This window comes from Mesocricetus auratus, unplaced genomic scaffold, assembly GCF_017639785.1.
Source record: "Mesocricetus auratus isolate SY011 unplaced genomic scaffold, BCM_Maur_2.0 Super-Scaffold_100003, whole genome shotgun sequence".
NCBI classification, from domain to species: Eukaryota; Metazoa; Chordata; class Mammalia; order Rodentia; family Cricetidae; genus Mesocricetus; species Mesocricetus auratus.
The window spans coordinates 66,087,817-66,104,224 of NW_024429188.1; the positions used below are offsets into that span (position 1 = coordinate 66,087,817).

The 16,408-nt window shown below is 39.6% G+C and overlaps 1 pseudogene; it reads right to left on the reverse strand.

Moving 5' to 3' along the window:
- Positions 1-15,430: 15,430 nt before the first annotated feature.
- LOC101823376 lies at positions 15,431-16,067 on the reverse strand (annotated as a pseudogene).
- Positions 16,068-16,408: the final 341 nt, after the last annotated feature.

Genomic DNA, 16,408 nt, shown 5'->3' on the forward strand with positions numbered 1-16,408 from the left:
TCTCAGCCCTTGCTTGTTTATTAAATGCTTGGGATGAAACATAGGTGGACAACTAGTGTTCTGTGTAAATACACAACAAGCTGTCATTTCCAGAATGCAAAAAGTGGGGAAAAATTCACACATGAAACATCAAGAATTAACTCAGCATTCAAAAAATGGTAAAATAAAAACGCAAATAAAACATGGAGCATTATTTTTATTAATTCTTGGAAAGAGAGGAAAAGGAACAAGTTACCCCACCTTCTTTGTATGCAAGGGATTGTGAAATGGCCATATAGCAAAAGTGAATTCAATCTCTCCAAAGGCTTTTTGGCTATTAAGAAGCCCATCAGGATGTTACTTTGTGGAATGATAATGTATTATTGATGCAAACATGGACCACCTGGAAACAAAACTACTAGCTAAAGAAATTAAGAGGCTGAGGTACAAGTTTGCCTTGTATGTTTAAAGAGGGATTAAGCTTTCTCCTCAAGGATACACCAATAATTGGATCAAATCTTTTATCACTAAGTGGCAGATACTATAACACACCTGTATAACATTCAATACAAAGTATGTGGTACCACTCAGGAAATGCTTTTTTTAAAGAGCTCAAGCAGAGTTAGTTAACTGACAGGACAATTGGTCCACCTTGTTCAGCAAACCAAAATTATTTAAATTATAAGTGTAAGAGGCAGAAGGGGACAACACACAAATGTATGTGTATGTACAAATGTTGTCAATTATACAAGGCAATGTCCGGAGGCTCTATTATAAAGCTATAGTACTGAAAACAGCTTGGTATTGGCACAAAAATAGACAGGTAGACCAATGGAATCGAATTGAAAACCCGGATATTAACCCACACACGTATGAACATCTGATCTTTGACAAAGAAGCAAAAATATACAATGGAATAAAGAAAGCATCTTCAACAAATGGTGCTGCATAACTGGAGGCTGGCATGTAGAAGAATACGGATTGATCCATGTTTATCGCCATGCACATAACTTAAATCCAAATGGATCAAAGACCTCAACATAATCCAGCCACACTGATCCTCTTAGAAGAGAAAGTGGGTGGTACCCTTGAACGAATTGGTACAGGAGACAGCTTCCTGAACATAACACCAGTAGCACAGACAGTGAGATCAACAATTAATAAATGGGACCTCCTGAAACTGAGAAGCTTCTGTAAGGCAAAGGACACAGTCAGCAAGACAAAAAGGCAGCCCACAGAATGGGAAAAATATTCACTAATCCCACATTTGACAGAGGGTTGATCTCCAAAATTTACAAAGAACTCAAGAAGCAAGTCTCCAAAACATTAAAAAGTGGGCTGCAGAACTAAATAGAGAGTTTTCAATAGAGGAGTCTAAAATGGCTGAGAGGCACTTGAGAAAGTGCTCAACATCCTTAGCCATCCGGGAAATGCAAATCAAAACATCTCTGAGATACCATCTCATTCCTGTCAGAATGGCTAACATCAAAAACACCAAAGACAATTTATGCTGGAGAGGATGCGGTAAAAGGGGGACACTCCTACATTGCTGGTGGGAGTGCCAACTGGTTCAGCCACTTTGGAAATCAGTATGGAGATTCCTCAGAAAAATGGGAATAAACCTACCACAAGACCCAGCAACTCCACTCTTAGGCATATATCCAAAAGATGCCCATTCATACAACAAAGATGTCTGTGCCACTATGTTCATAGCAGCATTATTTGTAATAGCCAGAACTTGGAAGCAACCTAGATGTCCCTCAACCGAAGAGTGGATAGAGAAAATGTGGTACATTTACACAATGGAGTACTATTCAGCAGAAAAAAACATGGAATCCTGAGATTCGCAGGCAAATGGATGACACTAGAAGAAACCATCCTGAGTGAGGTAACCCAGTCACAAAAAGAGAAACATGGCATGTACTCTCTCATATATGGATTTTAGACATAGATCTGGGGAGTGCCAGGCTACAATCCCATGGCCAGAGAGTCTGGGAAACAGAAACTTCATTTAGTGGCTTATCAAAGAAGAGGCAGACTCCCTCGGTTAAGTACTGAGCTGAACTCAAGAAAGCCAGTAACAGAGAGGGAGGACTGATGACCAAAGGGATTAAGACTGGGCTGGTTTAACCCACAGAAACAGCTGACCTGACAAAGGTTAACTCTTGAATCCCAGGCATCAGCCTGGGAATCCAGCATGGGACTGATCAAGACCCCCTGAATGTGTCAGTGAGGAGGCCTAGGTAATCTCTTGAGCCTTGGGCAGCAGATCAGTACCCATCCCGAGTATATACACGGACTTTGGACTCCCATCCAACAATGAGAGATGCACTCTCACCCTGAACTCTTGGGGAAGGGTCTAGGTCCTGCCCTATATGAAATGACAGACTATGGACACCCCCATGGAGGGCCTCACCCTCCCTGGGTAAATGAGGGGATAATGGGGGGGTTGGGGGAAGGGCACGGGAGGAGGAGAGGGAAAGGGAGAGGGCCCTGGAACTGACTTGTGAAGCAACCTTGTTTCTTATCTAAATTTAAACTGAAAAATAAATAAATAAATAAATAAATAAATAAACGGAACCAAAAAAAAACAAATGTGGGCAATTATAACTTAATGAAGCAGACTAAAAAAATCATGTACAACAAAATTATATGATAGTTTGTGGAACAGTAATAATTCCAAGGATTTGATTAAAAATGAGTAATTCTCAAGATGTAAAGATACAGTAAAGTCAGGCAAGGAAAGGTCCATTTTTAAATTGAGGGTGAAATGGTGTGATGCCTGGATTTTAAAATATTAAAAAAAGAAAAACAGACCAAGCAACCAGGAGCCTGCAGAAAGAGCTGCTCCACTTCCACCCAAACCAAGGGCAGAGGGCAGAAGTGAGCCCTCTCTGGGAGCTGCTGGTTTGGGAACTGCAGCCAGGTCAACACCCCCAGGAGGACAACCAAGTGACCAGGAGCCTGCAGAGAGAGCTATTCCACTTCCATCCAAACCCTGGGCAGAGGGCAGAGAGCAGAGGCAAGAGCGTATTGATTGCATTTGCCTACAATCACCGAAAGGGAACCATGGTTACCTACCCACCAGGAGAGGAAGAGACTCTTTCTACAATCACTGGAAAACGTGATGGGGAAAAGGCAATATAAGAACACACTCAGCAACAAAAAAATAAATATGGCAGCACAAGAGTCTAGAGATTCTACACCAGTAAGACCTGAACACCACAATGCAGATGAAACAGAAGGGAATGACCTTAAAAACACCTTCATGAAAATGATAGAGGCCCTCAAAGACGATGTGAGAAAATCCCTGAAAAATGGAAGAAAAAAACAAACCAAAAATCCCAAATATGGAGAAATGGAGGAAAACACGAAGCATAAATTACAATAAACAATTCAAACAATGCAAGGATTGAAAGCTGACATGGAGACAATAAAAAACACAGGCTGATGGAATGCTGGAAATCAAAAAACTGGGGAAACAGACAGGTACTACAGACACAAGCATAACCAACAGAATACAAGAGATTGAAGAGAGAATCTCAGGTGTGGAAAACACACTAGGAGAAATAGATTTATCAATCAAATAAAATCTGAAGTCCAACAAATCACTAACACAAAATATCCAGGAAATATGGGACACCGTGAAAAGACCAAACTTAAGAATAATAGGTATAGAAGACGGTGAAGAAACCAAACTCAAAGGGACAGAAAATATATTCAACAAAATCATAGTAGGAAACTTTCCCAACCTAAACAAAGACATGCCAAATAAGGTACAAGAAGTCTACAGAACACCAAATAGAGTAGATCACAAAAAAGTCCCCTCGCCACATAATAATCAAGACCCCACGCATACAAAATAAAGAAAGAATACTTAGAGCCGCTAAGGAAAAAGTTCAAATAATACATAAAGGCAAACCAATCAGACTTACACCTGACTTCTCCATGGAAACTCTGAAAGCCAGAAGGTCCTGTATAGATATTCTATCAACACTAATAGACAATGGATGCCAGCCCAGACTACTATAGTCAGCAAAGCTCCAATCACTATAGATGGAGAAAACAAGATATTCCATCAAAAAGCCAGATTTAAAGAATACATATTCACTAACCCATCCATACAGAAAGTTCCGGAAGGAGAACTCCAACCCATGGAAGTTAACTGCAACCAGAAAAACATAGGAAACAGATAATCCCACTTTACCAATACCCAAAAGTGAAAAGAGGTACAAATATACATACGATTCCACCATGAACAACCATTCCAAAATAAACGAGAACCAGAAATCAAAGGACATTAATATCCCTCAATATTAATGGTCTTAATTTGCCCATAAAAAAGCACAGGTTGACAGAATGGATTCAAAGACAGAACCCATCCTTCTGCTGCATAAAAGAAACACACCTCAGCCTCAAAGGCAGACATTACCTTAGAGTTAAGGGCAGAAAAAAGACTTTCCAATCAAATGGCCCCAAGAAACAAGAAGAGGTAACAATCCTAATATCTAACAAATTAGATTTTAAACTGAAATCAATCAAAAGAGATGAAGGAGGTCATTTCATATTCATCACAGGAAAAATCCACCAAGATGAAATCTCAATTCTGAACATCTATGCCCAAAATACAAAGGCATTCACATTCATAAAAGAAACATTACTAAAACTCAAACCACACATAAAACCTCACACACTAATATTGGGAGACTTCAACACCCCACTGTCCCCACTAGACAGGACTACAAGACAGAAAGTTAACAATGAAACAAAGGGCCTCCAAAGCCACAGAGCACCCTGTCTCAAAAAAAAAAACCAATGAAACAAAGGAAGTAATAGAGGTTATGACCCAATTGGGTTTGACACACATCTATAGAACATTCCATCCAAACACAAAAGAATATACCTTCTTCTCAGCACCACATGGAACCTTCTCAAAAGTTGACCACAAACTTGGCAAGAGAGCAAACTTCAACAGGTACAAAAAAGTTGGACTATCTCCATGTATGTTATCAGACCACCATGCTTTAAAGTTAGATTTCAACAACAACACAAACTGCAGGAAACCTACAAACTCATGGAAATTGAATAATGCACTGTTGCAACATGCCTGGGTCAAAGAAGAAATAAAAAAAGAAATTGAAGACTTCCTAGAATTCAATGAGAATGAACAAACAACATACCCAAACTTATGGGACATCTTGAAAGCAGTGCTAAGAGGGAAGTTCATAACACTAAATGCCCACATGAAGAAACGAGAATAGTTACACTAGAGAACTAACAGCACAGCTGAAAGCTCTAGAACACAAAGAAGCAAACTCCTCGAGGAAGAGTAGATGCCAGGAAACAATCAAATTGAGGGCTGAAATCAATACAGCAGAAACTAGGAAAACAATACAAAGAATCAATGGAATAAAGACTTTGTACTCTGAGAAAAATAAACAAGATAGACAAACCTTTATCCAATCTCACCAAACAGCAGAATGTGAACATGCAAATGAACAAAATCAGAAACCCTTTACAATTGCCACACAAAAGGTAAAATACCTTGGCGTAATGCTAACCAAACAAGTGAAAGGCATGTATCGCAAGAAGTTTGAGACGTTAAAGAAAGAAATTAAAGAAAATACCAGAAATTTGAAAGATCTCCCATGCTCTTGGATAGGTAGGATCAATTTAGTAAAAATCGCAATTCTGCCAAAAGCAATCTACAGACTCAATGCAATCCCCATCAAAATCCCAGCACAATTCTTCACAGACCGTTAAAAGAGAATTTATCAAGTTTATATGGCAAAACAAAAGACCCAGGATAGCCAAGACAACCCTGCTCAACAAAGCAACATCTGGAGGCATCACCATTCTTGACTTCAAGCTCTATTATAGAGCTGTAATCCTGAAAACAGCTTGGTATTGGCACAAAAATACACAGGTAGACCAGTGGAATCGAATTGAACCCTCTGAGATTAAGCCTCAAACCTATGAACAGCTGATTTTCGACAAAGAAGCTAAAATTATACAATGGAAAAAAGATAGCATCTTCAACAAATGATGCTGTAATAAGTAGATGATTGCATGTAGAAGACTGAAGATTGATCCATGTCTATCACCAAGCACAAAAAACTTAAGTCCAAATGGATCAAAGACCTCAACATAAATCCAGCCACACTGATACTGTTAGAAGAGAAAGTGGGAGGTACCCTTGAACGAATTGGTACAGGAGACAGCTTCCTAAACATAACACCAGTAGCATAAACACTGAGATTGACAATTAATAAATGGGACCTCCTGAAACTGAGTAGCTTCTATAAGGCAAAGGACACAGTCAGTAAGACAAAAATGCAAACCACAGATTGGGAAAAGTATTCACTAACCCCACAACTGACAAAGGGCTGATAACCAAAATTTACAAAGAACTCAAGAAGCGATTCTCCAAAACACCAAAGGACCCCTTAAAGTGGGGATTGAACTAAATAGAGAATTCACAACAGAGGAGACTCCCATGGCTGAGAGACACTTGAGAAAGTGCTCAACATCCTTAGCCATTAGGGAAATGCAAATCAAAACAACCCTGAGATATCATCTTAATCCTGTCAGAATGGCTAAAATCAAAACCACCAATGATAGCTTATGCTGGAGAGGATGTGGATAAAGGGGAACACTTGTCCATTGTTGGTGGGAGTGCTAACTTGTACATCCACTGTGGAAATGAGTATGGAGATCCCTCAGGAAAATGGGAATCAGTCTACCATATGACCCAGCAATTACCCAAAAATGCCCACTCATACAACAAGGATGACTGTTCCACTATATTCATAGCAGCATTATTTGTAATAGCTAGATACAGGAAGCAACCTAGATTCCCCACAACTGAAGAGTAGATAGAGAAAATGTGGTACTTTACACAATGGAGTACTACTCAATGGAAATGCACAACGGAATCTTGAAATTTTCAGGCTAATGGATGGCACTAGAAGAAACCATCCTGAGTTAGGTAACCCAGTTACAAAAAGACAAACACGGTATGTACTCACTCATATATGGATTTTAGACATGGATCAGGAGAGTGTCAGCCAACAATCCCAGGGTCAGTGAGTCTGGGAAACAGGGAGGTTTCCAAGAGACATGTATTATTCCACAGAGAAGAGGAAAGAGGCAGTATATCCTGAGCAAATTGGGAACATGGGGGGAGAAGAGAGGGAACCAGGATAAAGAGAGGGGGATAAGAGGAGGATAGAAGACATGGGGGAGCAGGAAGGCTGAGTCGGGGTAAGAATAGAGGAGACCAGGATGAGTATCATAATAGTTGGAGTTATTATAGCTTTGAGGAGAAAGCTGACACTAGTAAGATTCCCAGAGATGTACAAGGATAACACCAACTGGAAAACTAAGTAATAGCAGAGAGACTACATTAATAGCCCCTACCTGATGATAATAAGGCTAGTGACTACCTTATGTGACAACCTTGAACCTTCATCCGGTGACTGATGGAAGCAGAGACAGATACTCATAAGTAAACACTGAACTGATGCTCTGGAACCCAGTAACATAGGTGGAGGGCTGATAAGCAAGGCGGCCAAGACCATGCTGGTGAAACCCACAAAGAGAGCTGTATGGACAAGGGGGAGCTCTTGAACCCCAGACTGATGACTAAGAGGCCCACAGGGGACTGATCCAGAATCCATGAATGTAGTATTAGTGAGGAGGCCTCAGAAATCTCTGGGGATTTTGGTAGTTGACTAGTGTTCACCATGGCATACAAATGAACTTTGGGAGCCCATTCCACATGGAGGGATGCTCTCTCAACCTGGACACATGGGGAAGTGCCTAGGTCTGGCCCTGGATGAAATGACAGACTCTGGAGATCCCCTCAAGGAGGGCCTTACCCTTCCTGGGGAATGTTGTGGGCATTTTGCTGGGGGTGGGGTGTAGGGCTGGTGGAGGGAGAAGGGAGAAGACAGGATAGATAATTGAAGCATGCATGTTTCTAATTTAAATAAAAAACATCCATAAAAATGAATACACAAAGAAATCAGAAGATACAGGTAAAGAAGGCCCCAGAATCACAGTGTGACTTCCAGTGACTGGAAAAGGCCACAGAGCTTCTCACACCAGCAGGAGCCAAACACTCCAGATCACAGGTCTTCTCTTCCAACAAGGAGACCAGGGGACCACCTGTTCCGGCAGAACCAGGTAAAACAGGCCCTGCATCCTGGCCTGCATTCCAGTGCCTGGGGATTGCCTGGGAACTGCACAGAGCTTCCAAACACAGTGGGAGTCAAGCACCCCAGATTCCAGGTCTTCTCTTCCACCAAGGAGATCAGGAAACTAGCACATCCAGGAAAGCAAGGCCCTGCATCCTGGGCATGCCTTCCAGCGACTGGCGACAGCCACAGAACTTCCCATCCTGACAGGAGCACTCCATATCCCAAGACTTCTTTTCCAGCCAAGTGACCAGGGGACCAGTTGGGAGGCTAAGCACCCCAGATTCCTGGTCTTCTTCTCTATCCACAGGACCAGAACGAGGTCGAGGAATAGAAGAACTACCAGATTATTGGACTTGCTAGCACCCACTGAAAGGGAACTCTGGTCCCCTAACCATCAGACCAGTGAGTGGCTCTTTCTGTACACCCTAGAAGAAGACATGGGAAAGATACAATAAAAAAAAACACATGCAGCAACAGAAAAAAAATATGACAACACCAGATTATAGAGACTCCCCACCAGCAAGACTCCAACATTCCAATGCAAATGAAGCAGAAGAGAATGACATTAAAAACACATTCATGCAGAGGCCCTATAAGAGGATATAGGAAAATCACTCAAAGAAATGGATGAAAAAACAAACCAAAAAAGGCAAGAAATGGAAGAAAAACAAAGCAAAAAAATGCAAGAAATGGAATAAAAAACAAAGCAAAAATGCAGGAAATGGAAGAACAAACCAAAAAAAATTCATAAAATGCAACAAATGAACAAAAAGATAACCTGAAAATTGCAAGAAATAATTCAAACAGTGCAAGGATTGAAAACTGAAACAGAGACAATAAAAAAAACACAAGGTGAAGAATGGCTGGAAATAGAAAAGCTGGGCAAACAGTCAGGAACTACTGATACAAGCATTACAAACAGAATACAAGAGATGGAAAAGAGAATCTCAGGTGGTGAAAATACAGTAGGAGAAATGGATTCATCAACCAAAGAAAATCTTAAGTCCAACAAATCCTTAATACAAAACATCCAGGAAATATGGGACACCATGAAAAGAACAAACCTAAGAATAATAGATAAAGAAGAAGTTGAAGGAAACCACTTCAAAGGGTCAGAAAACATATTCAACAAAATCATAGAAGAAAACATTCCCAACCTTAAGAAATACATGCCACTGAAGGTACAAGAAGCTTATGTAACACCAAATAGAGTGGATCACAAAAAATGTCACCTTGCCACATAATAATCAAGAATGCAAATATAGAGAATAAAGAAAAAGTATTAAGTGCAGCTAAGGAAAAAGGCCAAGTAATACATAAAGGCAAACCTATCAGAATTAAACCTGACTTCTCCATGGAAACTCTGAAACCAGGAGGTCCTGGATAGATATTCTATCAACACTAAGAGACCATGGATGCCAGTCCAGACTACTATATCCGGCAAAGCTCTCAATCACTATAGATGGAGAAAACAAGACATTCTATGAAAAAAAACTAGATTCAAGAAATATGTATCCACTAACCCAGCCCTACAGAAAGTTTTGAAAGGATAACTCCAACCCAAGGAAGTTAACTACAACCAGAAAAACATAGGCATTAGAGAATCCTACTCTACGAACAGCCAAAAGAACAAAGGGGTGGATTTCCACACATAATTCCACCAACAACAACCATTCCAAATCCAAGAAGAATGAGCAACCAATAGTCATTAATATCCCTGAGTATTAATGGCCTTAACTCAACCATAAAAAGACACAGGCTAGGAGAATGCATTTGAAGACAGAAACAATCCTTCTGCTGCATACAAGAAACACACCTCACCCTCAAAGACAGACATTACCTGATAGTTAAAACTTGGGAAAAAATTCCAATCAGATGGACCCAAGAAACAGGCAGGGGTAGCAATCCTAATATCTAAAAAATTAGACTTTAAAATAAAATCAATCAAAAGAGATGAAGGAGGTCATTACATACTCATCACTGGTGAAATATACCAAGATGAAGTGTTTATCCTGAACATCTATGCCCCAAATACAAATACATTCGTAAAAGAAACATTACTAAAATTTAAATCACATATTAAGCTGAAGACATACAGTGGGAGATTTCAACACTCCACTCTTACCACTAGACAGGAATAACAGAGAGAAAGAAAACAAAGAAGCAAAGGGTCTAATAGAAGTAATGACCCAACTGGGATTAACAGACATCTATAGAACATTTCATCCACATATAAAAGAATATACCTTCTTCCCACAACCACATGGATCCTTCTGAAAAATCGACCACATACTTGCCAATATACCAAACCTCAGCAGCTACAAATAATTGGAACAACTACATGCATCTTATCAGACCACCATGCATTAAAATTAGAATTCAACAACAACACAAATTGCAGAAACCCTACAAACTCATTGAAATTGAATAATGCACAACTGTACCATTCCTAGGTGAAAGAAGAAAGAAAGAAATTAAAGACTTCCTAGAATTCAATGAGAATGAAGACACAATATACCCAAACCTATGGGACACTTTGAAAACAGTGCTATGGGGGAAGTCCAGAGCACTAAGTGCCCACAGGAAGAAACTGGAGAATAGTTATACTAGAAACTTAACAGCACAGTTGAAAGCTCTAGAACACAATGAAGCAAACTCCCCCAGGAGGAGTAGACAACAGGAAATAATCAAATTGAGGCCTGAAATCAAAAAAGCAGAAACTAGGAAAACAATTAAAAAAAATCAATGCAACGAAGAGTTGGTTCTTTGAGAAAATCAACAACATAGACAAAACTTTGTCCAAACATACCAAACAGCAGAGCGTGAACATGCAAATTAACAAAATCAGAAATGACAAGAGGAATATAACAACGGATTCTGAGGAAATTAAGAGAATTATCAGGTCATATTTTGAAAACCTGTACCCCCCAAAATTTGAAACTTTAAAGGAAATGGACGACTTCTTTGATAGCTATCCCTTGCTAAAATTAAATCAAGGACAGGTAAGCAATTTAAATAGACCTATAAGCCCCATGGAAATAGAAGCAGTCATCAAAAGTCTCGCAACCAAAAAAGCACAAGTCCAGATGGCCTCAGTACAAAATTTTACCAGAAATTCAAAGAACAGCTTATACCAATTCTTCTCAAAATATTCCACGCAATAAAAGCAGAAGGATCTTTGCCAAACTCTTTCTACAATGCTTCAATAACCTTGATCCTCAAGCCACACAAAAACACAACTATAAAGAGACCAGTATCCCTCATGAACATTGATGCAAAAATACTCAATAAAATACTGGCAAATCGGATCCAAGAAAACATCAAAACAATCATTCATCATGATCATGTAGGTTTCATGCCAAGGATGCAGGGATGGTTCAACATATGAAAATCCATCAATGTAATCCACCGTATAAACAAGGTGAAAAACAAAAATCACATGATCATCTCACTAGATGCTGAAAAACCCTTTGAAAAAATCCAACACCCCTTCATGATAAAGGTCTTGGAGAGACCTGGAATAACAGGAATATACCTAAACATAATAAAAACTATATACAGTAAACCAAGAGCCAACATTAAACTAAATGGACAGAAACTCAATGCAATTCCTCTAAAATGAGGAACAAGACAAGGCTGTCCACTCTCTATATACCTTTTCAACATTGTACTTGAAGTTCTAGCCAGAGCCATACGACAACACAAGGGGATCAAGGGGATACAAATTGGAAAGGAGAGGTCAAACTTTCACTATTTGCAGATGATATGTTTACATAAGTGACCAAAAGAACTCTACCAGAGAACTCTTACAGCTGATTAACACCTTCAGCAAAGTAGCAGGGTACAAGATCAACTTAAGAAAATCAGTAGCCCTAGTATATACAGATGATTAAAAAGGGTGAGAAAGAAATCAGAGAAACATCACCCTTTACAATTGCCACAAACAACATAAAATACCTTGGGGTAACAATAACCAAACAAGTGAAAGTCCTGTATCTCAAGAACATTGAATCTTTAAAGAACGAAATTAAAGAAACCTTCAGAAAATAGAAAGATCTCCCATGCTCTACAATAGGTAGGATCAATGTAGTAAAAATGGCAATCCTGCCAAAAGCAATCTACAAATTCAATGCAATCCCCATTAAAATCCCAGCACAATTCTTCACAGACCTTGAAAGAACAATAATCAATTTCATATGGAAAAGCAAAAGACCCAGAAGAGCCAAAACAGCCCTGTTCAACAAGGCAACGTCTGGAGGCATCACCATCTCTGACTTCAAGCTCTACTATAGTGTTATAGTCCTGAAAACAGCTTGGCATTGGCACAAAAATAGACAGGTAGACCTGTGGAATCGAATTGAAAACCCTGATATTAACCCACACATGTATGAACATCTGATCTTTGAAAAAGAAGCTAAAAATATACAATGGACAAAAGAAAGCATCTTCAACAAATGGTGCTGGCATAACAGGAGGCTGGCATGTAGAAGAGTGTGGATCGGTCAATGTTTACCACCATGAACAAAACTTAAGTCCGAATGGATAGAAGACCTCAACATAAATCCAGCCACACTGAACCTCTTAGAAGAGAAAGTGGGTGGTACCCTTGAATGAATTGGTAGAGGAGACTGCTTCCTGAACATAACACCAGTAGCACAGACAGTTATATCAACAGTTAATAAATGGGACCTCCTGAAAGTGACAAGCTTCTGTAAGGCAAAGGACATAGTCAGCAAGACAAAAAGGCAGCCCACAGAATGGGAAAAAATATTCACTATCCCCAAATCTGACAGAGGGCTGATCTCCAAAATTTACAAAGAACTCAATAAACAAGTCTCCAAAACACCAAAGGATCCAATGAAAAAGTGGGCTGCAGAACTAAATAGAGAATTCTTAAACCAGGAGTCTAAAATCACTGAGAGGCACTTGAGAAAGGGCTCCATATCTTTAGCCATCCAGGAGCTGCAAATCAAAATAACACTGAGATACCATCTCACTCTTGTCAGAATGGCTAAAATAAAAAACGTCAACGACAATTTATGCTGGAGAGGATGTGGTGAAAGGGGAACACTCCTCCATTGCTGGTTGGAGTGCCAACTTGTTCAGCCACATTGGAAACCAGTATGGAGATTCTTCAGAAAAAATGGGAATAAACCTCCCACAAGACCCAGCAACTCCACTCTTAGGCATATATCCAAAAGATGCCCATTCATACAACAAGGATGTCTGTTCCACTATATTCATAGCAGCATTATTTGTAATAGCCAGAACTTGGAAGCAATCTAGATACTCCTCAACTGATGAGTGGATAGAGAAAATGTGGTACATTTACAAAATGGAGTACTATTCAGCAGAAAAAAAAACAATGGATTCCTGATATTTTTAGGCAAATGGATGGGACTAGAAGAAACCATCCTGAACAAGGTAACCCAGTCACAAAGAAAGAAACATGGCGTGTACTCTGTCATATATGGATTTTAGACATAACCTACAATCCCATGGCCAGAGAGTCTGGGAAACCGAACCTTCGTTCAGTGGCTTATGGAAGAAGTGGCAGACTCCCATGGCTAAGCACTGAGCTGAACTCAAGAAAGCTAGTAACAGAGAGGGAGGACTGATGACCAAAGGGATTAAGACTCGGCTGCTTTAATCCCCAGAAACAGCTGACCTCACAAGGGTTAGCTCTTGAATCCCAGGCTAATGCCTGGAAATCCAGCATGGGACTGATCAAGACCCCCTGAATGTGGGTGTCAGTGAGGATGCCTAGGTAATATATTGAGCCTTGGGCAGTAGATCAGTTTTTATCCCGGGTATACAAATGGACTTTGGTCTCCCATCCAACAATGAGAGATGCTCTGTCACCTTGAACTCTTTGGGGAGGGTCTAGGCCCTGCCCTAGATGAAATGACAGACTATGGGCACCCCCATGGATGGCCTCACCCTCCCTGGGGAAATAATTTGATATTGGGGGTTTGGTGGGAGGGCACGGAAGGAGGGGAGGGAAACGGAGAGGGACCTGGAATTGACATGTGAAGCAACCTTGTATCTTATTTAAATTTAAATTTAAAAATAAAAAATAAATATAGAAATAAAAATAGATTAAAATTGATGGCAATAGGTGTACAATTGATTAGAGTAAAAACACCAAAATAGTTGAGTCTTATAATGTGTTGAGATGATTCCTTACTTCAGTCCTTCAACTAAATATATTGTAGAAATATCCATATGGTAGAGAAAAATCATTATTATGACATGGAAAACGGGTCTGATTTTTTTGTTTCATATTGAATTCAGAAGATAATGTGAGAGGTTATATGATACTAATTTCTACATACAATCTTTTGATGGCTATTCTTGCCTGTCAACTTGACTACATCTAGAACTAAAACCCCCAAATGGAGGGCATATCCATGAAGAATGTTTGATTAATCTGAAGCAGGGAGATACATTTCTAATCCAGATTTTTGAGATAGGAAGATACACCTTATATCCTGAATTTTTGACATGGTAAAATAATTCCTTTAATCCAGATCTTGAGATTGGAGGACACACATTTAATCTATATTAATCTGGGCCACCACTTCTTCTGGAAGCCTATATAAAGATATGGAAAAGAGAATCATTTTCTCTTGCCTGCTTGCCCTAACCTTGCTAGCAATTCCATATTTTAACTGGCATTTAGAGCCTACTTCTGTATACCAACAAATATTGAAGACCAGTCAAGATATCAACCCTGTCTGTGGACTTAGCAACTGCTGGATTCCTGGATTCTCTGTTCATATACAACCACTATTGGATGAGCTTGACTTCTTGGTGTAAGTCATTCTAATATATATGAGAGAGGGGGAGAGAAAGAGAGAGTTTCTTTCTGTAAAATTTTTCTACTCTAAAGAGCACTGATTAATACAATTATGTTTATTGATTATTTATGTTGGACAACTATAATTAAATTCAGAATATATAACACAAATGGACAAGTAGGAAAGATAAACATAAAGCCAATAGTCCCACCAATGAAGTAATGAACCAAATAACAAAGAATGCTAAAAGCTATCATTTTGTCATTTTCTGTCATAGGCTACCTTGAGTAGGATTTGTTGAACTTGTAAGATCTAGGCAAAGAGCACAAAAATACCTATTACCCAATCCGCACCCTATCCCATACCACCCTACGCAAACCCAGCTCTTGTTCCTGCTACTGCCACCACGAATTTTAGACTTTTAGGGTTATGCATCCTGTAAATTTATTTTTAAACATCAGGAAGCATTTCTCTTTCCAAGGTAGGACAGTAAGAAAAAAATTTATAGCACTTAATAAAAACAGTACAGCGGCTATGCTTGCAACTTCCATGGCAGTTCCTGCCCCTTGAGCATATGGGAATAGTGGCATTTGGAAAGAAGGCAGAAAAGGTATTCCCTCTTTGCTGAAGACAGAGAAGTAATTACACATAACAGCAAGAAAAATAAGGCTGCTGGCAATAGCATTCAGAACAGCTGAAATGACAAACGGATTGCAAATGTAATTCTTCTGTGGCTTCTCCATGTAGACCTGCTGCAGAAAAGAGACAGCACAAGCTGTTCCAACCAGACTGATAATGCTGGCAAATAGGAGCAGATGTTGAGTTACCCGGATATCAAAGGAACAAGGTTGTCCTGGTAGGTGTAGTGATGGCAGACTCTCAGGTGGCTGGAATTGTCGGTGTGGTGGCAGATACAGGCCCTCCACATACCTACAAATGCCATGCTTGGGTAGGAAAGAATGGGTTCTTCCAAGTACCAAATTTGCCATTGTGGGAGGCCCATGGACAAGCTGCACATTATCCATGCAATGGAGGCCAAGGCAAAGCCTCTTAATTGGTGATTGGCAGCCTTCGTAAACAAGACCATGCTGGCATCAAATATATGGTAACTGAAAAGAAATGAAGGAGAGTTTAAGGAAGGGTGGTCTCTTTGGGCTTTGGACAGTGCCCCTTAGGGAAGCAGTACATAAATAGAAGTCTTGTGTTTTGAAAAAATAAAGGTCTTTCTCGTAAAGATCTGCTGCTTGGGATGTGGTCAGGAAAATACATATCAGGGCCTTGTGACAATATTTACTGAGAACTTTACAATATCAAAGATTAAATGACTATGGTACAATTTTCTATTTGGTATACATTACCTTAAAGCAAACATATTCACTGTAATACTTACCACATATCTAACTAGATAACAACTGACATTTTAGAAAC